Below are 27,074 nucleotides of genomic sequence, written 5' to 3'. Positions count from 1 at the left end.
TTTCTACATCAACAAGTCTAGTTTGAAAAGATAAGTCATTATTCTCTAAGTAAAATAGACTGTGTTTTTTTATTTGAAATAAAAAGTAATAATTACTTTTTAGGTGCTCTCTTACAGTAGAACATCAGTAGTAAACTTACAGTCTATGTGCATAAATGAATGTTTTACTTTCTTCAAGGTTTTCCCCTTGATTCCTGGGGGGCATAAAATATTAATTCACAGTAGCACTGGCTTATTGTTTTCAGATAAGTCTCAAGGGAGAAACAAAAACAGAACAGCAGCATTTAAACTAGGATAAACAATAGGATCTTCTCAATGAAAGATCCAATTTAATGTTCTGACTTTCTGTGGAAAAATATTTTCTGGAGTACAATAATGCTGTAGAAATATTGGAAGTATTTCTATCAAATCTAACATCAAATGTTCTATTTCTCTCTTTGATTCCTAGTAGGACCAGTCTTTTCCTAAGATCAGAGAGCTTCATAGTTGGACTGGACATCTGAAAAGTATTCAATTTTAGTGATGAGTTAATGTGCAAATATAAGTCAAAAATACAGAAATAGGCATATTCAGTATCCTATATAATTTTAAATCTGTTTTTAAAATATGCTCTTGTATCTTACTAACATAACTTTATCTTCCTATGATTTTATAGTGTTTCTGCTGTAATAGAAGGACATGGACAGAAAAGCAGAATTAGAAGCTCCCCTGAACCCCTCTAAATAATACAGGAGTATATTTGGTTATTGTTGTTTATTTTCAGGATATGTGAGACTGCCTTTCTGGCCACCTATAAAAAAGTGATTGTGGGAAAACAGCTGCTTGATTTTGAATTACTGAGTTAGGGACTCACAGTACCAGGGACCCAAATCTTACTGATGCCATTCCAAGTAGCTCTCTAAGCTGAATCTTATGTTTGGAAAGCCTATCAACCTTATCAACCACAACTGTTACAAAAAGTCAAGATAATTAAGCAAATAATAAAACAATAATTAAGTAGAAAACATTCAGGAACCCTTGAGTTTCCTTGTCTTAAACTTCTGTCATTATCTTCAATTGTGTGAAGATCAATCCCATTTAGGATCCACAAATTATCATCTTACAAGTTAATAAGAGAATCGCTTTCTCCTGACTGCTGGACATCTCCTTCATCAGTAGATTTCAAGCTGAAGATTCTTAGGACTATTCCAGAAGCCATGGCTTCAGCTGTCATTAAACACTGCCAGTAAAATTCAGCCCTTCGGGAAAGAGAACTGTCTGAGGGCTTTTCCTACTGTAGTAAACAGTTTGTTCTATTCAAAGGCACTCCAGCCTGTTTTGCAGGAACTGTTTATCTCCACTCAAACATTTTTCTCTCCTTAAGGGACTTACTTCAGTTGAGATAAATTATGCTTGCATTTCCAATGGATTTTGTGCCCCTTTGAGTCTCCGCTTCACGTGCAAACACAACTTCTCTCAAAGACCAACCGATCGGCTGGTCTTGGACATTCATAAAAGCCTTGGATTCCTCTTAGCTAGCCAAAGGGGCATTTAGCTACAGCAACATGTCTTGCTTGAACTGAATAAATATTGCAAGTCAAGTGGAAAAGCTCATGAACAGGATAAACAAAACAGATACAAAACCAACAGACAAACCCTGCTTCTCTTAAAACTACCAAGCTGGAATCTGGGACATTTCCGGTCCACGGATTAGATAATTCAAGCTCCTAGCTTTGGTATCTGTTCCATAGATTAATCACCGTTTTGTGTCTGGTAATCACTGTGTTAGAACTGGCTGATTTATTTCTTCATGATCTTAAATGGTCTCGCACATTGTCCTGTAGATGATCCAATAACTCATTGTGATACATAAATAAATAAATAAATAAATAAATAAATAAATAAATAAGAAAGAATGAATGAATGAAGGACTTGTTCTCATTCAACTATAAGAAGCACTTTCCGGACAATCTCCTGATCTGCAAAGTCTTTAAAAATGTTATTATGGATTGATGCTCTCCAGCCTAACTGCCTGCTCTTGGCCTGAAAGGGTAACAGGGACTATGAGAAGAGGGTCATTCAGACAGGAACTGCCTCACACTGAGAACTAGACCTTGGCCCCTGTTTTCCTGTTGAACATAAATGATCTCACAGAATGTCAGCATCTGCAGGAACATAATGGAACAGAACAAAGACGAGGCCACTTCTATGACCATATTTGCGCACAGGCAGTCGCAAGAATCTTCCCACGACTAGACGACTTAACACCCCAGTTCCTGCTGATACGAGTAACAGTGGCTTCTTTTCACCATCACAGCTTTCATCTCTTTTTCTTCCTCCGGTTACTAAGATAAAATGATTGAGACATCAATCAGAGAATTAAACACAATTCCACACTGCACAGCGCCCCACATCCTGGAACAATTCCTAGGATCACCTATGATACACCAAATCCTGTAGTAAGTTGTCTAAAACTCTCTGGCCGAGACACTCCACGATTCCTCTAGAATGAAGTCCCTTCATTGCAACAAAAAACTCACATGTGTTTGTCTGTTCCTAGTACTCATCGGCTGCAGGATACTGACTGTGGTTTAAATTTGAATGCCAATAGTGACATTACTCTCCAGAGAGTTCATAAGAGTTAGTCCCTCAGGCTTTAAAATACTATCAGAAAACAGTAAAAGTGAAATCACAGAATCATCCTGCCAGCTGTGATGACACCATCTCCAAAAGAGAAATATTACGTAAACTTATATGTAAAAATAATACGTAAATGTTATGTTTAAATACGGATTTGTGAACTATTCAAAAAAGGAAATGATATTAACGATGTGAAACATTTTACATATAAAATTATCTCAAAGCAATTCCATGAGAAAACCACACAACTCCGAGCAGCTCCGACGGCTCACATCACGTGTGTAACAGAGAACGCCGCGAATCAGCGCTTCTGACGGCCAGTCTGCTCATTTCACCATCTGAGCGGGCTGGCAGCTGTGAGAGGAAATTCACATCCTCTTTTGATAGGACATCGAGTTTTAAGATCAAGGAACTGTTCACTTTGCACCATGCTGACTCACTCCGCAAAAACTACAGAGGAAAGCGATCACAGTGGTAAGGAGAGAGAAAACAGTGTGAGGAGAATAAATTAGAGACTAGATATGTCACAATAGGAAAAATACATTTTCAGGTACTTAGAATACTCCCATGGTGAAAGAAATTAAAAAAAAATGATAGTCTAAGTTTAGAACAAGAGCACTGGTGTAGGATTCTCATGGGGAAATATTTCAATTTAACACAACGACAGCCATTGTGACGACTTTTTAAGGCAGACAGGGCTGTCTTAGAAGACCATTTACTGTCCCTGTTCAGGATAATCTGGGCAGCTATTTGGCAGGAAGATGGTGGAGAGAACTTCACAGACTGAAAAGGTATTTACAGTAATTCTTGTTTTTCATACTGTGTTTATAATTTTAGGGTTTGGATAATAAGATAGAAGACACACACCACTAATTCATATGGCATTACTACCAAGTGTAGAATGTAAAGTGGACGTCAAGTTTTTGAGATACAAAAACAAAGCAGAAAAAAGTGTAGTCTGAGGTACCCATAATAGGTAACTAGATTAGATAGCTCTGTTTTTAATGATGTACAAAGCATTATGGATTCAAATGTTGGATATTCTACTCTTTAGCTGTGTAACCCTGGACAAGGATCATAAATAATATAAATTATCTGTACAATAGGCATATAAAATGGTACATACTTTAGGTTAGGTTTCATGTGAGCATAAAAGAATATAATGTAAGGTACTGGGTAGCCTGGGTGACATTTAGCAATGTATTTGTAAATACTAACTTTTTATTATTAAAAATTCCATGCTATATGGCTGAGCTGACACTATGGACTTAGAATAACAGCTTGATTGTACATACATTGAAGATTAATTATACAATTTCCCTGAAAGAGTAGACAGGCTTAGTCTTGATTCAAACTTTCAATTCTCCTGAAATCATTGAAGACTGATGACAAAACAGTTTGCTGCTGTTGGCAAGAGAATGTCTGCCTTCTGAACTAATTTACTTTTTCTTCTTGAACATCTTGCCAATCCTTTAAGTTGTATTTGCTACATGTAACTCTGGCCATTTTATTTCTTCTCGTTACTGTCTCACAGCCAGTATCTTCTAATGTACTTAATGTGTTCATTTAAGCATCTAGTGTTTATCAATTTATTTGCAGAGAAGTTTGCTTACTTTGTAAAATGTTGGATGTCTGCTGTTTGTTGTTTACAAATGTAAACATTTTTTCTCTATTTCTATTAAAGAGAGAGTGTGATTGGCATTCTCATTTAGGTGCTGGGTTCTGCAAGCTTTTTTAAAATAACCGAAGCATTTACCATGCTGCAATGAGTGCGAATATTTTTATTCTACTCCCATGATATTAACAGCCCTTTATTTGATGACGTTTAAGCTGGAATCTTCAATGTGCAAAGGATGAACCACATACCTTTGATAACGTGTTCTAAAACATTCTGACTGAGTACTGCTGCTGAAGATACTAATACTTGACTGTAACACATCTACTATGTTGCAGGCTGTATTAAGCACCGTTAGATATTTCTCTCAACATTCTTACTCATGCAGCCATTGTCCATGGAGGAATTTAAACCATACATTTCTAATTGATCATTAATATTTGAAGATAAACTTGCTGGGTTTTCAGACATTAATATATTGTACTACCTTCATTTTGTCTACATATTCTATCAGGAAGCAGTTAAAATTGGTCAGAAATAACTTGCTTCTCTGAAAGAAATGTTGCCTGTAACCAAAAATCAAATCTTTTATAAGCATGTAAAGAGATAAATAGATTGTTTTGAGTAGAATATCTTTCCACTTAGTGAATAAAGTTGACAGAGGAAAGAATTTCTTGTCACAACAGCTGAGTTAGATTGGGGTGAGGTTAAAGCAAGACGCTTTTTTGCGAAAGTGCTTTGAAAAATAAATGATTTATGAATGTTTTTATTACTACCAACAACAATACCATCATCTCAGCATCACCATTTATTAATCTTTTAGATGTTACCTAATATGTTTCAGATTCTGAGATCTAATTCTCTCCATTCTTTACACTGTTAAAATAATGCTGTTAGCTCACTGATAGCATTCAATAATTTGAACTGTCTCTACAAACTATTCACCTGAATCTATTGATTTGAATACAATAAGAATACTGAAGTGATAACCTAGAATTTTCTCATCTATTTTAGTCTGACCTTTCCATCTCCCAGTGCAATCAAAACAATGTTTTCATACAACTGTTTTTTTTTTCTAGAGAATTATAAACCTGGCTTCTCATAATGACTTCGGGGACAGCAAAATACAGCCTTAATTTGTCCTCTAACAGTTCGCAGTTGCTTGAAAAAAAACCCTGATATTGATCTGAATATACAAATAATTGTTTTCCCACATACTTTAACCTTTCTTCTGAAAATAATAAATATTCTTATTATTTTTTCCTAACCATGTCATTAGGTACTATTTTATCCCTGTCTTCCCCCCCAACCTTCCTATTCAAGCTATGTTGTACAACTGTCAATTATAAACATTTTGAGTAGCCTTCAAAAAGGGCATTGTGACCCCTTTTAAAATTCTTTACCACAAATGTAAGTCAACAAATTAACACTGGAAATTTTAGATCCACACCTACTGAAATGTATCAGTCATCTAATTTACTTCTTCTAATGAAAGTAATTTTATTATAAATTTTTGTCACTTCTGCTTTCTCTTTTGTAATTTAAATACCAAATAAAAGCTTTTCTAACATCGTATTGTGGCATTACCTTTTATTTGATTTTGGAAATTGCTTTTCTAGTTTGTTTCACTAAAACTTGAAAATGAAATCAAACTATAAATGTGTAACTGTACTGTTATGAAATCAAAGCATCAGACCTTCTCTGTAAAGTGCAGGAGAATAATTTGGGGTCATTTCTCCAGAAAACATTAACAACAATTTTCTTTATTGGCTGGACAGTAACGGCTTCCCCGGTTTATCATCACAGCACTGTACAGTTCTGTCTATTTGGATACTGGCATTTAGTTGTAATAACAAAATTTCAGTGATTGTCATGACTGGTAAGGTCTCCATCATTTTTCATGAATGTATCAATTAACTGATGTGGGTGCCATGGAAACACCGTTCAGACACTGGATTTGGTCAGACGGTATGAGGTAAAAGAAATATCATAGGCTTTGGTCTTGTCTCAACTTAGGGGGTTATGTTAGACAGTCAACTACCCTTTCTGAACCTCAGATAACTTCACTACAAAAAATCATAATAATCTTACCTGTTCTACCTATTTGGTGAGTATTATGAACAGTAAAGCAGTGAGAGTCTTCAATATTAGACAGCAATAAGAAGCTCGCATCTCTAAGCATACACATATGGTTCGGAAGCAAAGAAAACTTTTTTATAATTTAACTGTTTGAAGCACTTTCAGTCATTCATTTAGAAAAGGTATGCAGGAGGTGGTAAAATTATGAAATGAAATATGAATGCAAGGTATTTTGAAAAATATAAACCTCTACAGGTCTGTGAACTACTATTGTCATTTGTACTTTACACTGAGGGCATATATAAAACTTAGAAGTAGAATACAAGAAATATAATTTTTTTTCTTTTTCCAGTAAAAATTTAAGGGAATGTCAGTGTTACAGAAACAACTACTACTCTTTAGTGCTCAAGTAATATATCCAAGCGGTTGTGTTACCATAACTCACCACTTTGTGTATTTCAAAGCAACCCTATTTCTGTTTAACACCTGGTAGTTTTACTGTGCTTTGTTAAAAAATTCAAGAGCTAGAGTACAAAGAAACAGAGTATAGATGTGGCATCTTGGCAAGATGGCCAAGGAAACATACCATTCATTTGGCTCAGTTCACACAGTCCATCATTGTTATGGCTACTAAATCTGACCATATTTTTAAAGTACTTTAAGCTCCAGCATCAAACAGCACTTACTACACAGCATGCACTGCATTCATCTATGACCGATGACAACAGCTAGGGAAAAAGCCTTTTTCAGAAGTATAAAAATGGCTGCACGTGAAACTGATGTATTATATTGGAGACAGATGTAACAGGCCAAGGAGACATGACAAATGACACCTACGGACCTAGCTGATCCCATTTGTTTTCGGTCAGTTCTTGATTCTCATGTGCATATTTTGGACTTCTGAAACAAGGATACTTCTAAAAGGAAATAGAACAGAGTCATAACCAAATCTTTCAATGCTCTTGGTCTAAGCAGAACTCAGTTTGCTTACGGAGGAAGCCAGCTCAGCAGTTTGCACGTCTGGTGGGAATGTCACGTCTTTGTTGTCCCTTGGCTGTGATTTGTTCTTGCTCATTTGACTTTACCTTCTTCAGAGAAAATGAGAATGCGATTGGAGTAGTGCCCAGCTATATTTAAACTCTTAACATGTTACTCTATAATAATACACTAGCCCATGCAGGAAATTTAATGAGAATTAATTCTCTGACCATAGCCTCACAATATTGACATCATTGTCAACAAAAATAGAGCAATTATTACAAAGACAGTGATTGTCTTACTAATATTGCATCCTCTGCTCAACTAAAGCGGGGAATACAGAAGTGAAGGTTGGATTTGAATTCTTAAGCATTTATAAGCCCTGAAAATGGTCAAAAATGTTTTTACTAGGTGAACTAGAATCAGTCTTTCTCAATTTGATGCAGGATATGCATGAAAGTCACTACGCAACCCAGAAATACATGCATTCTAAGAAATTAATTGGTTGTACACATTCCTGCCCCATCTAAGTGTCTACCCACAATAGTTTCTGTATCGACTGGAGCACCTTCTCATTGTGCTGGGTCCTTACGGGTCCTCCCTGACCCTCAGAGCCATCTATCCCTCAGGGTAAATGTGTTTGAGTCATACTTTTTCAAGTTCTTAAACTCTTGTTTTTATTGTCATTGAGTACTTTACCATTGAGTCATCACCCAAACAAAAATTAGGTTTAAATAGTTAAGACCGAAAAGGTGCTGTTTATGCACCAAGTGAAGTTTGTTCAGGTGTTGATTTCCTTTATATAACGCTATAGATACTCTTTATTCTGTCAACCCTGCTAAATCCCTTGCAGGATTTTAAAGAAAAACCTTGCTTTTTTTTTTTTTTTTTGGCACAGTGGTCTCACCTGTTTCTATATCTCTGTGTGGCACAGAATGAGAGCTATAGAAACTGTTGAATAAGAGAATAAATGAATAAACTCCATCCTCACTCATGCTTACTACCTTTTATTTCTTCATTTATTTCCTCATTTATCATTATTATGACTTCAAATGTTTTATAAACAAGTGTTTTCAACTTAGCTGAAAGATGTTTTAACTGTGAAGTTGTGTCGACTCTGTATTAATGTTGTGTTATCTTCCAAGCATATCTGCCCTTTCACATTCTTCTGTTCAAACAAAAGAACTTAAGAAATTGCCACCCACATGCAAGACAACAACGTTTGTTAGCTGGTAGGCAATGCCTTTTGTGTAGTTACTGCATTTAACCATGTGTTTTAATGCTTACAAAATTCACTAGAAAATGTATTATTAGAAATTAAAAATAATTAAGGGGAGAGAAAAATTAAAATTTTCCAAAGATATAATATACAAGAATATTTTCAGGTGTACATTTTGAGCAATTTTACATATGATAAATGACTTCTTTAAATTATAACTACTATGGAAAAATGATTATTTGAAAATCTATGCTCATCAAAATAGAGATGAACAGTTGTTTAAATTATTTACATAGGATATACTCAAATATAGAATGTTAAATCTTTTAGTGATGTTCAAGCATCTAACTGATGTTCTAAGTGTATGTTAAACGTTATTTTGTAGGTTAAAAAAGTATATTTTTGAAACATTTCTTGATCTTTGCTTTTATGCTTCATTAAACAATCATATGCTTTATCTAAGAAATTTAAAGACTTCCCGATATTTATCGTACGTCTCAAAACACTTAGAAAACTATCGTCATGAATTTTTATAAACCAAATTTTCAAATATCTTTGAAAAGGCTTCTCATTTTTGAGAAAAAAATCATGTTTAATTTCAATATTGGGAAAAAATCTGGTGCTTAATTTTTTATATTTTTATTGAAGTATAGTCAGTTTACAATGTTGTGTCAATTTCTGGTGTAGAGCACAATATTGATGCTTAATTATTGCTCAGAGTATATGTTTTATAACTTATTTTCCTGATGCTATTCCAGTATAACAACAGATCTGTCAATGATAATTTTATCTGTATTTTTATTAGAAATCAGGGCATTTAAGAATTTAGATTATTTATCAAGGAAGTGCCATCTAGTTTAAGTTACTTCCATTTAATAAAATTTAAAGACTATGATTTATTGCCTTTGTAAGACATCAAAACTGAATTTAAAGACAAAATTTAATAATACTGCCTAGTTTTAAACCTTTTACAGGAAGCTGAATCTAATATTAGTCCTTCGAGTAAATGTGTTTTAAAAGTCATATTTTGTTGACAGATAATTTTTTTTCTCAATGATCTTTTGGGAATATATAAAGGTCAAAGCAACATTGGTATACTTAAACAAACAACAAGCCACAGAAAATATAAAATGAGGCATCAATACAGAACATGAATATTTATTTTATTATTGATGAATGTTTACTTCAAGTTGGAATTCATGAGACAAACCAGTCACTTTCAGGTAATGAATAACACTGCTCCCAACTCTTACCAGGTACAACAAGTGCTTTCTAGGGACAATGAAACTGTCCATTTCCTGATGTTTAATCTCTCTTAGTCCATTAGATTAAATTATTGAGTTCTAATTTTCAGTTAATCAATGGCTGTCAGAAGCAATAAATTATTAGGAAAACAGAAAAACAAAAAAAGCAAGAATTAAGAGACATATTAAGAAAGATAAAAGAGAAAAGTACTTAGGAAAATTTTGATTGTAAGTCTTTCTGGGGTATTTTAACATGATGTCTGGAGAGTTAGCCACTTAGAGGTGAAAATTTGTTGTTTTTCCCCCTATATCCTCTGTGAAAACATTACTTTTTAAGATAACAACATTAACGTTTTTCCTTCTTTTTAATTTTTGTTTCAGGGTCTTATTTTGTGTCATGTTTATTGCTGCAAATAGATTTACTCCATTGCCTTCTGACAGCCTGAATTACAGCCCTCTGCTGGCCTGGTGGCCTCTGCAGCTGGACTGGGGATTGACTGGCAGGCCAGTCTGTGTCTCTTACCCAGGACAAGTGTCTTCCCCTGGGCTGGCCCAACTAAGCTGGTGTTGGCCCTACACGCTGACGCCTTTTTCCAAACAAGTTCCACACTTAAACCCATAGAAAAGGGTAGGTAACAAATGAGGACAGAAACAGGAAACAGGACAAAAGGAAAAAGACAGAACTTGTGTTAGAATGAAACTATGAGTTTAAGACAAAGGACAGATTAAAAAAAAAAAAATCAGCAGTTTCTTCCCCTTCCCCTGTAAAAGAATGGTAGCAGGCAAGTACTTAGCCACTCTGTCCATTTCGTAATATTAAAAAGGGTGATAATTATTTGTAATCCTGAGCTTCCAAAAAACACTTTGCCATTGGTTTCCAGAAATCTCCAATACCTATGCGTGCACATTCTTAGGAAACATTCTATGGCTGAAATTTTATTTTTCACTCTTAAGCTAAATTTAAGAAAGTTATTTCTTGAAAGAAAATTTTAAGACTCCTAAAGTTCAAAAAAAAGTTTCTATTGCCATCTTGATAATATTACTGAGTATGTGTCATAAAAGATAAAATTGTTAGCATTATTTTATTGATGTTAAATCTGGTTTGTAAAATACGCAACAGACCTTCATCTTTGGCAGCTTTAAGAGGGATGAGCATTTTAGAATGGCTGAGAAGACAACCACAAAAATGAAGCACAGGTTCCCCCACTATCCGAAAGCAGAGCGTTCCCATGAAATCTTCCGTAAGTCAATAAGGCATAAAAGCGAAGAAGCAATCGCCTTAGCGTGGGCACGAAATACATCAAGGAAAAGCACAGATGCTCACACACAGCTCAAAGCAATGGCGGCTGGATGCTGAGACGCTGGGAGTGGTTCCTGGGACAGGAGCTTGGTGGTGACCTCCTTGCCGCCCTGGGTGGGTGGGCACAGCCTCCGTAAGCTCTCCTTACACAGCAAACGCTGAAGTTTGCCTTTTGTCATAAAACTTAAAAACCTCTTTGAACACTTTCAGTTAGTGAAAACAGGTATTCATTACTGTAAGTCTTTCACAAAAGCAAAATGGCGTAAAGCAAACTTTGGAGAAGCGGAGGATACCTGTAATTTGAAAACTACTGACAAAGCACGGTTGGCAGAAAGCCACCGACTGTGTATTCATGCAAACATCTACTAAAGCAACTTTCTTGATTGATGTTCTCATGAGATATCATAATACAAATAACAAGCATTGGCCAGCTGTTCTCCGGTGGGCATCTTCTATACTATCAGACAGCTATCGTTTGAAATGCTGTTACCCCTGTATGAAGTCTAATTTACATGTGAGTCTGTGGATAAGTTTATACTGAAAAAAGAATCATTTTACTTTAATTTTTAGTATTTACCTTTTCAGATTTCGTGTGCAAGAGTTATTTACACTGAAGAGCATCAAAATCAAGGATTCTACCTTATCATATTTGCAACAAGATAAAGTGAACCCCAGGTCCACAACCCTGGTATATTGTATAGACGTGTAAGCTGATTTTAATCTTCAAGAGCACTTGTAATGAATTAGATGAAAGAGAACCGTATCATTAAAAAATGCTCGACTTCACAGAAATGAAACAGCATAGCAATTCAAATAATTCTAGAACATTTTGCAAATTATATAACTATAGGTACATTTAATTACCAGAAAAGCTGTCCATTTGTTACATCTGTCTTCCTATACTTGACACATGAACTGCGTCTGTGGAGTGATAGCTGAGTGTGACTTCAATTGGCACCAACTTTGGGGAATTTCTAGGAGGTTTTCACCAGCATGATCTTTCCAGCTGTCACAGGCTGCCTTGAGTCAATTTGGAGCATCTCAAGAAGCAAGAATTCACCGGCAGTCCTGTAGGTCGGCAGTGTGGGCCGCACACCAGCGAGGCCTGGTGGGGGGGTGTTGTGGGTGGTTGACACGTGATGATTTCTTACTCTGACTTTCCAGTGGACCCGTGACTTTCCAGTCACAGCTTTTATTTTTTGTGTTTTTTTTTAATTCATATTTTTGCTTTGAATTCCTTTCTCCCTTTTTGCTTTGATGGCAGCTCCTCTTGAAATATGGAGTTTCTAAATCACTTAATGTGACAGCTCCCCTCTGGTGTTATATCTCAAGGCATTTGGAACTTGAAGTTAAAGTAGCAACCAAAAGAAGAGGGAAAAAAAGCTAGTTAAAATTCCAAACCGGTGATGCATTCATTGCTCAGATATGTTCCATAAGCTTCCAAACTCTTCGTGTCATCCAGATACATTTTAAGCTCTTCAGAGCTGTGTTTTGTCTTTCACTTGTATCAGACTTTCTTCATCTCCGTTCATATACACCTGGTGTCTGCAGGGGAATTTGGATTTCCAGAGATAATCAGATTCAAAGCACATGTGCCTCTGTTCCTCTTCTGAAACTCCTCTCTCATATTTAGAATTTTGGGACATTATCTCTTTACAGTTGGCCCCTTTAAGTGGAATATTTTCCCTGTAAATAATGAACTGGAAAGTTCTATTTATGCCCGTATTGTTTTTGAGATCAGAACAATTTTGAAATTGATTTGACAAATATGATACAATCCCTTTATAATCTGAGTCATAATTATGTACATGCATAACAGCTACAAACTTCTATTTATGTTATTCTTGAATGATTTAAAGGTATATGTATAGACATTTCTTTTTTTAAATGCACAGGCACAATAATTTTGCATAAGTAAGTATAAATGGATAAATGTAGTAAACGTTAAAATTCTGAGTTTAAAAAATGTCATCCCAACTTTATTGATCTGAGTTACTTTGAGAGCAAACATCTGGGGAGGGAAAGATGGGAAGAGATGGGGCACTAGAGTTTGGGGCTTGAAGAATTTTTATCTAACAACAAAAAACCCTTTTAATTATTGATTTTGAGAGCCAAAAAATGTGAATAAAAATGCAACTGAGCAGCTGCAAACAGACAGATGGAGTCTGGGAAAAAGCGAAGCTGCCAAACATTTGAGGAGAAAACAATGACAGACTCTCGCCTGTGTTTTTAGCACGAAGGTGAGAGACAAGCTCTGTGACATGTGTTACATAATGTCTCGCAGACGCTAAAAGTGACATGGAGGACACAGAAGATGAACTGAGATCGTTTTGTTTCCTCTACTGTCAGAATCACTGTGGAAACAAGAAAATGATATAAGAAGAAATAGCAAAAAAATAGATCTTGAAATGTTTAAGATATTTTCAAGATTACATTGGAAAGCTAAATAGGTTCTGGTTTGTACCTAAGAAAGCGATTCTGAAAATCATCAGGAGGTGAGAGCTTTGAGCTTCCAGGTGAATCCTGTGTTGCACATTTAGCCTTCACTGCTGTAAAATATGGCTTACCTATGTCACTGGGTAAGTTAATAGGGAATGAATGTAACTGGAGAGCAGTTTGTACAAACAAAGATAGGATGTCAAACTCCTTTGCTGAGAGGCTTGTATCACGGTACAATAGCTGTAATAGTTAGCCTGATCAAATGGTAATCAAATAAGATGTTGCCATGGTGATACCATGATAATGAAGGTGTATTGGAAATGAATACATACATAATGAATTTTTTAAAATCTTGAAAGTGAAAACACACTAAAAATGGTACATATATACATGTGTATATATGTGCAGACACATATGTGTGTGAGCATAGATACATGTATATTACCATATTTATCTAATACATAGAATACGTACAGTGGTGAAAAAGTCAAACTAATTCGCTCCTTGGTTTTTATCAAAGAAAATGTATATTTGTAGAAGAAGGGCAAAAAAAATTATTCAGATGCTGTAATTTGGTCTCTGGCCCTAGAAGGAGAAACTGAAGAATATAAATCAGGCAATTATTGAAATCTGGAACAAAGAAATTTACATACAGGCCCAGCAAACCAACCAGCCCTTAAAACAGAGAGAATGGAGGGAACAGATATTGAAGATAAGATGTTTTTCTGGTTCCCCTTAGCACAGTCACAATTTATCACACACACACACACACACACACACACACACACACACACACACACACAGACAAATAGTAAGTTAAGGAACACAGATCCACTAGCCAGGGGGAAAAGCTTATTTTCATGATGTTACCCATGTCAGGGCAGGAAGACAACAGGAATACATGGGTTCAAGCTACCCACAGGAAAGATGTGGTAGAGGTTTAAGCTAAAATAAGCCAGGAAATGCAAGGGCAGAAGCAGTCAGGGGGCGGATGGCATATTCACTCTGACAAGTTAGGTCAGATTTGTTTCTGCGAGCAGATTTGATTTTTCCCTAAAAGCGTGGATAGGACTATCTCAGAGGCCTATGAATGGCTTCCTAGCTCCGAACACTGATATTAATTCTGCCTTCAGTATAATACATATATGGTTTCAAAGTTTCCAATAGTGTTATATAGTGACAGATAATCGTCCACCATTTCAGAATACGAAATCTAAACTAAGTATATCGCGTGGGACCAACATCAGAAGAAGGTCATCACGGAAGCCTGAGCAAAGGTGATCAGTTCCAATTGTCTTACTGGACTGAGAGAGGATGAAAAAGAGGGAAGGGCTAAAATCCTTCCACTATGTATTTGAATGAGACAAACAGACTGAGAGTAGCCCACTAGCTGGGCAAGGCACTGAATTCTCCATGACCTTCTTCCTTATCTGTGACAGCTCGACTACTCTTTGACGTGCCATGAATAAGCAGCCTTCGACAGATCTTAAAATTTGCTTTGCAGCTATGTGAATCTGCAAAAGAACTAACTGCACTCAAATTTTCCCCCGTATGCATTTTCCAAGAAGTAAAGACTTATTATCAGTGTTATAAATATCATATACTGTATAATAAGAACACATTATATTTGATTTTAGGAAGTACCTGTGTTACTTATTTTTAGGGAAACACTCTTTTATTTCTATGATTAAAAGTCTCTTTAAAGATCATCCATTATAAATTCCTATAGACTATAAAAATTTTCCTAAGTCAAAGCAGGAGGAATACACTCATGTCAAAATCTGCAGTTCTCTAGACTCAATATTTCCTCGAAAAAAAAAAAAAAACTCTCACTTTTCAAAATCTACACTTTTTTTTATTGCCAGAAACAGTTATTAAAATACATTTAATTGCATCTAGATAAAATATACCTCCCTGAGAAATACAAACCCTGATCAAAGTTCAGTGTTTTTTTTTTTTTGGCAGATATTTCAACTAAATCTGTCGCTTATTCAAAAATAGAGCTTTTTTTTTTTTAACAGTATTTGGTTAATTCTAAGGCAATTCCTACCCTGCAAAGTTTAAGAGGACTCCGATCATATGCCGTCACTTGGCTTTCAACATATGTATCAGCCTCCTTTGTCTGTGTTTGTGTTAAAGTCACGTCAGTCCTTGCGTATCGTTTACTTGTGGGCTTCCCCTACCTTATTCTGAAGTTTTGAGGTGCGCAGCTCAATCTGTTGATTCATTAGAGTGAAGAGTAATTAAAGGTAAAGGATGTTAACCTAACATAAGTAAGATAAAGACAGAGAGAGATTAGCATTTGAGAAAATCAGTGCATTTTTTAAGCAGATGATTTTCTACTGCCTGGAGACTATAAATTGCAAATTCAGAAAAAAATAAGTTATGAAACAAATTTTAAGACTGAGAAATAATAACTGCCTACATTTTCTGTGAAAAGATCATTAATATTATTAGGAGAAATTGAGTGTAATTTTTGGCTCTGGTTTTGTGCCTCTATAAAACCTGGAATTATGCTGAAGATGCCCCAAAATGCATTTCCTACTATGATTTATTGCTTTATTAGCATGGCTTTAAATTTTTAATTATGCATTGGACTGCTACAACTTTTATAAATTTCTTAATATAAAAATATTACTTTTGAGGGATTTTGCACAGAGGTTTTGGTGAACATCAGCAGTATTACTGGGCAAAGGCTAGAAGTCAGGAAGTCCCACAGTCAGCAGGTATATGGACCCATTTTCTCAGGGCTCCTTACAGCGGTGCGCTTGGGTTAGTGCTTGGATCGATACATCGCAGGGCTGTGTCTTAACAGGGTAACTCCTTCCTCTATGTCGGTTACACTTGAAGCAGGAGAGTGACTCTGTAGCTACGAGGAAAACAGGCAGACCTTAAACATGACTTTATCTTAATTACTAACTATTAGATAAGTAATGAAAACCGTACAGCCCCGCACCTGGAGAGCACGAATCTATGCTGCCACAGGGGCTGAGTTCAGGCACCTCGCCTCCCCCAGGAGGGAAGAGAACGCCAAGCACCTGAGAAGGCACATTTGGGAAGGACGGAAATAGTGATCCCAGTTAACTTGTCGCCTGGCTCAGAGCTCTCCCAGAATCCGTCCCGATGCGTTCCTCCTCGTCTCCACATGGGACTTCCAGGCCCACTAGCAACAGGTTGGTGACAATCTCCATACTCCCCAGTTCTCATGATACCATGCCAAGCAACTAGAACACCACCACCAACAAAAAGAAAGATCTACAACCTCCGTCTTCAGCTAAACTCAAAGAGAGAAGACTCTTCAAATTTGTACCTTTTAATTTGCTAAATCCACTGAGAACAGCTAACGGGGCAGCCCAGAGCATCGCAAAGTGTGGAGCGGACCTAGCGGGGCGAGGTGTCGGGAACGGGGAAGCTGACTAGGAGCTGCCATGAAAAAGGTGGACTAAAACAGGGCAAACTTCACTGCCAGCTCAGAGAAGAAGCATCCAAAGCTCCTGAGGGGTCCAGAGATACGAGATCTCAGAAGAAAGGGCAAGGAAGTGGAAGCAAACCCCTCTTAAAACAAGTCTTTCCCCGGGAGCAACGTTAGCGGAAGGAACCCGGCATGTGATTTTCTTTCAATGCTTTGAATCTTTTCACTCCACCCTCTTCTTGCTTGCACGGTTTGTGAAGAGAAGTGCTATGTGTTTCTGATCCTTGTTTCTCTATAGACAAAGTGGGTTTTTTTTTTTTTTTTGGTTTTGTTTGTTTGCTTCTTTTCTTTCAAGATGTTCTTTTTGTCTTTAGTTTTCAGCAGTTTGAATATTATAGGCCGAGAAGTAGATTGCTTGGCATTTAGCCTGCTTGGTATTCTCTGAGATTCCTGGAAGTGAAGCTTTATGGGTGTCATTATTTTGTACACCACTAGCCATTATTACTTCAACTGTCTCTCCTGCTCCAGGCTATCTTGCTTCTCTTTATGGTGCTCTCGGACCATGGATAGTAAACTTAGAGATTCTTGCATGGTTCTTGGATGTTATGTTCTGTTTGTTTTTTTTTTTTTTAATTTTGTTTTTTGCTTGCATTTCAGTTTAGGAAATTTCCACTGAAATATATTCAAATGCATTGTTTATTTTATTTTTTTTTAATTTTTAAAATTTTTTTTTGTAATAAAATATACAAAACTTAATCTTTATCATTTTAACCATTTATAAGTGTCTAACTCAGTGGCAGTAAATACATTCACAGGGTTGTACAGCCATCACTACTGTCTATACCAAATTTTTTCATTACCCCAAACATACACTCTGTTCCTATTAAATAATAACTTCCCATTTCCCCCTCCCTCCAGCCCCTGTTGACCTTCATACTGCTTTCTGTCCTTACCAAGCTACCCATTCCTGGTGTCTTGTTTAAATGGAATCACGTGCTATTTGTCCCTCAGTGTCTTGCTTATTTCATTTACCATAATGTTTTCAAGGCCCATCCACGTCATAATATATACTGAAATTTCATCCTTCTCATGGCTGAATAATATTCCACTGCATGCATATGCCACATATTGCTCATCTATTTATTTAATGCTGTGCACTTGGGTTGTTTCTATCTTTTGGCTCTGGTGAATAATGCTGCTATCAACACTGGTATCCAAGCTCACTGATCCTTTTCTACACTGCATCCAGACTACTGGTGAGCTCATCAGAGGGACTGTCTTGTGTCTGTTACAGTGGATTTTACTTCTAGTGCTTCATTTAATTTTTAGAGTCTCTCTCTCTCTGCTTAACATCACCTATTTTCTTGCATGTTGTCTATGTTTTCCATTAAAGGCCTTAACATACTAATACTTTTGCTTTTAATCAGTTATTTATTTGTCAGTTATTTCATGTGACATCGATTTTATTTTAGATCTTCTGTTTGGTAGCTCCACCATCGGCGTCATTCTGGTGCTTGCTTTTGTCTCGTCACACCATGTATTCTCTATGCCTTGCACGTGCCTTGTAATTTTTGGCTGAAATCTGGATATGATGTATCAGGTAATTGGAACCCAAGTGAAAGGCCTCTCTTGTGGGTTTTATGTTTATCTCACTAGGAGTCAGCCTGTATTTCATGTTTGCTGTAACTGTAGATCCAGAGGCTTCAAATTCCTCTGATTTTTTTTAAACTCCCCTGTTGTCTCTGAGCTTAAGAGAACCTAAGAACTCCCTCCTAATTAGAATCTGGGCCTCACAGCTCTCTAAAATGGAATCCATCTTTATAATTCCAAATCCCTGTTAATGTGATGGTAAAGTGCTGAGGAGGGAAAGCATTCTACAATCTCACACTTAAATCTCAGTTTTCAGTGGGCCCGTTCCCCTGGGCTGTGACCTTCACAAGTGTGTTTTAGCTCCCTTTCACCTCTTAGGTGAGACAGGCGGGCCAGACGGGATGAAATTGGGTAAATACCCACCTCTGGGTAAGACAGGATGGCTGGCTGATACACTCCTTCTCCTGGAGAGGAGGAGAGTGTGGTGGAGAATGCTCAGGGCATTTTCCAAAATGGTTATTTCCCCTTCCTCCTGCCAGGAAGCATGCGTTTTTAAACAATTTCATAATTATTGGCATCATTCCTCATTTTACAAAACAATTTTACAAAGACATGGAATAGTAATAGAAGTTGGGTGTTTCTAAAATTTTCCTGGAGATCCACAAACCATTCTTTAGTGACTGATCTTTCTGAATTAGCGCAACAGAGAATGGATCTGGCTATATTTTGATGAGTTGTGTTTATCGACTTTCTATTTGCATTTTTTTACAGTTGATTTCTTTTGTGTATATGTATATATTTATTGAAGTATAGTCAGTTTATAATGTGTCAGTTTCTGGTGTGCAACATAACGCTTCAGTCATGCATGAACATACATGTATTTGTTTCCATGTTCTTTTTCACCATGAGTTACTACAAGATACTGAATATAGTTCCCTGTGCTCTACATTATGAACTCGTTGTTTATCTATCTTATATATATTAGTATCTGCAAATCTCAAACTCCCATTTGTCCCTTCCCAAGCCCTTCCCACAGTCAATTTTCAAAAATTGTCATCAGTCATAAGGATTAGAGTTAAGTCTTATTTACCTAGTTCTGTCTGAATTAGGCAGGTTCCAAAGCCTGAACGGCCTCCTTTGCATTGTTGGCCATATTTTGCACTCTCCTGGTGTATTTCCACAGCATAGATCTTTCTGTGCTGTGGCTGATTTTTAATGATGTTGACAAGGTATCTAAATGAGAACAAATCTCTGTCCACAAAATGTCAACTCTTAAGATATGAACTTGAATATTTTTTAATAGGCATGCCTCTCAAAAGAATCAGGGTATTTTACATTGATTATGATAAAGTTTTTTCGAAAGTGTATTATAAAAAATGACTTTTTTCCTATATCCCAACTGAGTCTCATTAAAAATGAAACACTTTGTTGGATAGGAAGGTTTAGAATAAATCTGCTATTGTTTCATGTTAATCCCTGTGGCCCAATTGGTAAGACTCATGCATCTGAAAAGAAGCAGGACTCCCTGGGGTTATGTGATAAACAAAAAATAAGCCTACAAACAATCAATATTATAGCACCATGTATCACAGCACTGAATCTTTGTTGTTTCAATACAGATTCAAGAACAGTAATGAGTGCAAAATTATAGCATACTTATGAATTCTGGCAGGATAATATCAACGAAATATTCCACTAACTTGAACCACATCTAAGAAATCACATGAAGCATAAATCCTGGCACAAAATCTAAGTCATTTTTTTCCTTCAGTTTTAAAGTGCCTGGTTTCTATGTTGCATGGGTAGTTCAAACCCAGGGTCATTTATTTTATTAGACTTTTAAAACTGAAAAGTTAGCCTAGTTTCTATGAACAAGGAAAAAAAAAATTCCCTTACTAATGAAATTAAACAAAAACATCAACCCTTTTTTCTACTGTATTAGCAGACCTTTGGAATCACACTTCTGAACCTAAAAATGAGCTCACATCTGTTGGAAGTAACAATGTATTATTGTATTTTGGAATCACATTAAGCCAAAAAAAATCCAAGATGGCAACGGAAGTAGGATCAATGAAGGAATTCTTACGAAAAAAAGACTTTTAACAACAACAAAAAAATCTTAATATACTTAAAGAAGTTAGTAATTAAAAAAAAATTAGACTAATAATGAACAGCATTTATACAAATACCAGGAACTATTTCATTGCAAATATTCCATAAGCTGTGACAGTTGTTAAAGGATAACCTGGGACACACTAAAAATTTCAAGAGTTTATTTGAGCAAAAATCAGTTCCGATTGAGGGGTGCCAAACCAGAAATGGTTCTAAGTTCTCCACCGCAGGACCCACGGAAAAGACGTAGAGAAAGCGTGGAAAAAAGAAACAATTCTATTGACTGGCTACAGCTGAAAGCCTGGTTGGCTTTTTGTGATCGGTTGTCCTTAGGTTTTAATTTCTTAACCTTGAGGCATTACAGGCCTAGCTTTCGGTTTGCTTCACAGGCCACCACGGCCTTAGACCCACCACCGTCTTACTGAGTCAGTTTAACACATAGTTGAACTATACCTCACTTAGGTCCTTCAGAGAACAATGACAGTCTGAAGATATCCCCATTTTATTTTTTCCAAAATCCCCTGCCCTTCCGTCTTCCGCTGCAAAGCACAACCCTTTGCCATAGGGCTTCCGGAGGACCCATGTCTACTTTTTCTCCCACTAGGCTAGCTGTTGACTTACTGGTTTACCCATGAGAAGTCTCAGACCTTTCCCTTTGTGTGAACCTGTTGTCAAGGCGAGACGTAGACTCTCCAACTGCCCATTCTTTGTCTCATGAGTGATTAGCGGTGATTAAAATTGTTTATTTGCCTGAAACAAAGGAACCACAAATGAGGAACCACAATTTCCTGTTCAGATAACTGACAGACTCTCCCTGATTGCGAAACAACCCAAACGTACATCAACCTCCCACTGCAACAAGTTTACTGCTTCCTATCAAAGTGCAAGGCAAACCCACAAACCCACAAACCCACCCTGCTGACACGCCCTAGTCTTTAGAGCTGGCCACTCTGCCGATTTCAATCACATAAATAAAATCAATCCCCTTAATTGTCTCACTTGCTCTATTTTTTCCTTTTGGTCTCTGATAGTCGTGTACACTATTTATGTTTTCATTTCCATGAAGCTATTCTATAGATATTTAATGTTATTTGAAATGCATGACTTCATGAAAGTTCTAATTTATGAAACACTGCTTATTGGGAATGTATCAGTACACAGGGGAAGTGGCCCAGCTGTAACCCAGACCCTGTACATGGCTCTGAGAGCCAAATATTTGTAAGATGATAGTCTAAGAATGTTAAAACATAGTATGAAAGGTAAATTTTAATGAAGATTGTTTTAAGATTGTTTTGTAACAACTGAGACAGTTAGGAAAAGATTCATCTTAGGTCACAGAATAAGAATGCTTAGCACAGCAGACAACTTCATAAATACATTCTGGAGGTGATCAGTGACCTTGAGACTTAAAGGGGAGAAAGAGTAATTGGAGGCAAGAAGATAATATGGCCTGAGTTACTGCTAAAGTGCTCTTTAGCTCAGACAAGGGGAGAAGGACGGAAGACTACCCCGCATAGAGGGAGCTGCACCAGCACAGAAGGTTGCCTGGCCTTTCACTTCTCTTAGCAATAAATAGCCTGATCTTTCTGACTTACACGTAAGAGTCCAGAGAGACGATGTCAATACTATGGAACTCTTTACCTAATTCAAATACAACATTTGACCCTTAAAATGCTTTCACTGTAAAGGAAATACAAGATCTCACAAGTGAATACTAGCTTGTATAAACATATGCTTAATACTGAATAATCTCATTTAATAACAGAAATACATATGAAATAATTGACAATCCATATATTGGAGAAAAGAATCATTAGTTTTCATAACATTAATAGTCATTCCAAAGCAATTTTGAAACATTATTCTAAAGGTTTATACCATGGACATTGTTCCCTAGAGATCTGAGTCTGGCATTTTTTAAATCATCCTGGTTGTCAAAATACCATGTACTGCTTCTCTCTCTCCATTTGCACGGTCTTTCTCCTGCCTGGGGAGCCCTTCCCTAACTTTTCTTTAGTAAATCTTTATTTGAATGACTTCAAAACAACCTGATTACTCAAGCCTTTGCTGCACCGCCTTGTAGATATCTTTATTTCTGCACTTATCACAGTGAGCAGAACTTAATTGTTCACTTAATCTGTATCTTCACCAGGAAAGCATGCTGAGAATAATAACCATAGCTTGTTTATCTCTAATTCCTGGTGCTTAGCTCAGTACTTGGAAGTCAGCAGAACCTAAAAGTAGTATCGAGTAGAATAATTCATGTTAAGTTAAAAAAAAAAACTATGAGAGAGAAAAACAGAAATATTTGCAAGTCTGAATAGACTCAACAGGTAACAAGCATTATCACATGGATTGAAGCTATTTGCCAAAGGTCCTTACATTTTCTAAGTGAATTTTATTTCAGGAGGTAAAGTGAATTCAGTGGAATAATTTTAGGAAGGGAGATAATATGGCCTAGGTAATATATCAATGTTAATTATTAATATTATTTCCAAACAAAGATATCATTGCCATATTTAATTTTAATGCAGTTTACGTGAGTTCCTGTATGTCTGGATGAAGAGTTGGGTGGTAAAAATAAAGAAGAAAGGCTCGATTCAGAGCTAGAAACCCAAGTGTTTGGTACATGATTTCCTGTAGTCAACAAAGACAGGGAAGAGTGAAAGATGATTCACAGCCTCTGAGGTTTGGGGGTTAATAAATTTAAAAAAAAAGAATTATTGGAAAGAAGGGAGAAATGAGAAAGGAAGGAAAAATCTGGTCCCAGTTATGATCAGGAAAAGTCCAGCAGGCTGTGTAACACGTGGGGATAGAGAAGGCAAGGGGTCAGATCTAGAAATAGAAATCAACGTCAGCCTGGTACCACTGCTATTTAAAATCATACGAATGGATGACCAAGAAAAATAAGGGCATCACGTTTCAACCCTCAGGAGCACTATTTATTATTGGTTAACAGGTACTGCACAGGCGTAGAAAACACAAAAGTGATTTCATTTGAGAAAACAGTGTACTATTTGCAGGCTCTCAACAGGACAGGGATCAGGGCGAACCAAATGGCACGTTGAAAGGAAGATGGATGGAGCAAGGATTTCCTGAAGATGCCATTTACTCATTCATGCTTAAAGGCAAAGGAGGCCGCAGTGTTTGCAAGACAGTGTTTAATTATCTGAGAAAGGAAAGTAGAGTCGGTGCGGGAAAGTGTCTTCAGTCAGTATAACACTTTTTCATAACTCCTATCTTATCTTGAGTAAGCTGCTTTAATAGAATAAATCACTCATGGAAGAGCAATCTTTCCAAAAGGCAGTGTTTAGGAACATCTTTCTTCTTACATGTTTTAGTACATTCCTTCACAACTTCAGCAAAATTTTAGAAGGATATATTATACTCACAATAATCTGTGAAAAGAAAGTAGGAAAAGATATTCCTTATTGAAATAGACTTGGAATGGGAAGTTACAGGAATTCTAGGAATTTATTATTTTTCTGATTGGTTTAATATATAGAAATTTGAATGTTCGTGACTATGATGCATTTCTGTGTGCCTTGGCAGTTGCTAAGGACAGAATATAGAATCCCTGATTCTCCTAACCTATATCTTTTGGATTTGAATTAGTTTGGTGAACTACAAATCTAAAAATCAGTACGTGGCTGTTGGCAAGAATTCTCCGACTTGGAGTTAGCACAAATGGATGCTTTAGTTTCAATGCAAAAAATTGAATACATAAATTGGAGTTTTAAATTTGTACTTATTTTTAATAAATTAATTCAGTATTCAAATCCATACAAAGATGAATCTGAGAAATGAGCCTTAGGGAACAGTGATATTACAAATCTTGATACTTATTATTACTTAACTAATTTCAAACCATAAAAGCTAATCAACCACATGATAGCATTGTCTGTTTTTAATTAAACTCTCAAATTAAAATTCAAGCATTTCCACTTCCACAAATTTTTACATTCCAATGTGGTTTGTTTGATTAAGCTTCCTCTTATAAATATTCTCCAATGATAGGCTTCCTTTACATGAATAATAATTATAATATTTAATACTTACTGAAGTTTTACCATGATTGAATTACCTTCTGATCTCTTTTACTGTTTAATTTAATTTTCAAAAATATTTCCAAAAGTTATTATTATCTGTATTTACATATTTAAAAGTGTGCACAAATAAATAGTTTGAACGAGTATATAGATGTGCATTTACACTTATATGAATGTTATATTTTACAGGATATATAGTCATATGGTAAAAACATCTGTAACGCTTTTTTTTCCAAATAAAAGAGTGTCACCAAATTTCCATATATCAGCTATGTTGGTAAACAATGACAGTTACCATGCAAAGCCAGAAACCTTACAAGAAGTTCCTAAAAATTATGCCCAATGATTGATACCATTATAGATATTTTAGCAAACAAAGAGATTTGGCTGCAGAGATCATATCCACATGGTTATAGGCCAACACTTAATAAATTACCTATCGTTTCCCTGAATTACGTTGTTATGTTCTGTGACAGATCTCTAAGGGAGAGCTCTACTATTACTGAGACTACTTCAACTCTTCCATTTATGAGTTTTGGCAGCTGGTACCCATTTGAATGCATACAGAAGCTGCTAATTCTTCCTTTTCTATTAGGAAACACATAATAATTGCTTGCTGGGTGTCAGAATATGCACTAACTACTGGAGATACAATAATAATAATGCATAATTTCACGGTGAGAGCGCTGAAGGAAGTGTTTTCAAAAGTCCTGGAATAATGACGGGTATCATTGTGAGGACACAGGATGGGCACGAACAGCATCTCCAGAGAAGAGATTACCTATCAAAGTCTTTCAGAATTTTTTTAACAAATATTTTATTAGTATGTTTAAAATTTCCTTCCCCATTATCAAATGAGATATATTTTATTGGCAATAAATGTCAAGAGCATGTATAATACAATAACTAAAACAGATGATTTAGTTTTATCTAATACAACAGATCTGAACATACTCCTGCACTGGCCTTTGCTTAGCTGTGTTTTGTTGTTGTAGCAGGTGAATTTCATATACTCCCTGGCTGAGTGTACAACACACCTGTGACCAAACTCTTCCTCTGCAGCTTACCAGTTTAGAGACCTTAAGAAATATTTTCCCGAAAATATTTGACGCTGACATTGATAATAATAACACTTAGCACAGAGAGTTGTTAAGTTATTTAAATGAAATATTCAAATCACCTGGGACAGTACAAGGTATAGCAGGCATTCACTAACTAAATACTAATGTTAGTATTATTAGCCTCTAAATATCAACTTTAGAAAAATACAATATATTTATGGTAGACATTGACATGTATATAACTATATCATTCTTATTTCTCACTAGCTATTTAAAAGGCAGTGTTGGTTAATTTAAAAGTTAATCAAATACTCTTTTATAACTCAGATGGTTGTTTTTTTATGCCCTCCAGAAAATTGTCTGTTATGAGCAGAAACTCATTTTATCTGAAAATTACATCATAGTTAATCTTTCCTTGTGCATTTTGCAATAGTCTTTGTGCCAAAGCAATAAAATACAGTGTACATATGTAAATGAATTTTGTTTTGCTTTTAGTTATTTTTTTGTCTTTTAGTTTATGAGTTTATTTCATTTACTCATCAACATATTTTCAGCTAGTGTGAGCATTACAGTTCAAATTATAAGAATCAGGCATCAAAATTACAATAGTTAAACATACAGAATCCACCTACTCATCAACCATCATCCTTTTAGTCATTCAGTACACCATTTACTGATTACCTGTGATACGGCAGATAAACATCATCAGCACATGATGATATATCATAATATATCAGTATCATATATTATGTCACTTGAGCATCTGGGAATACAGAGATGAATTTATTTAGTCCCTATCCTAGAGGGAGCATGTGTGTGCATGTTTTTTTCAGATGGGATTTTCAGGGTTCAGAAAACACGGAGAAGTACACATACTAATGATTTGAGGTAGCATGATGCATATTACTAGCGAAGTAATTACAGAGTGCTGTGCAGAGGAGATGAAGGAGGAAAATCATTGCAGATAGGAAGTAAAGAAAGCATGGGAAGCAAAGGAATTCGTATTTTAATTGGACTTCTGAGAAAGAGCATAGGTAACGCACATATACGTGATCCAGGTGCCAGCAAGAGATGAGCTGGAAATTGAGAGATGTTGCCTCAAATCCCATTGGAAAACACCCTACATGTCCAAAGTGCTACCGTCAATTTCTGCAAATTCCTGCAAATACAGATTTTAGGGACACTTCTACCTCTAGGCTTCCACATTCACAGTTGTTTAATTTTTGTTTCTGTTTGCTTACCTGATTTCATAGCACCAGCCCCTTCAGGTACCACTCAAAACCAAGAAGCAAATAAACAAAATGATTTTTAAAATGTCTATCATTATGTTTCAGAGAGCATAATTTGATCTGTGATT

The sequence above is a fragment of the Vicugna pacos genome, chromosome 30 (assembly GCF_048564905.1).
Source record: "Vicugna pacos chromosome 30, VicPac4, whole genome shotgun sequence".
NCBI classification, from domain to species: Eukaryota; Metazoa; Chordata; class Mammalia; order Artiodactyla; family Camelidae; genus Vicugna; species Vicugna pacos.
Note: the sequence above shows the minus strand (reverse complement) of the source record.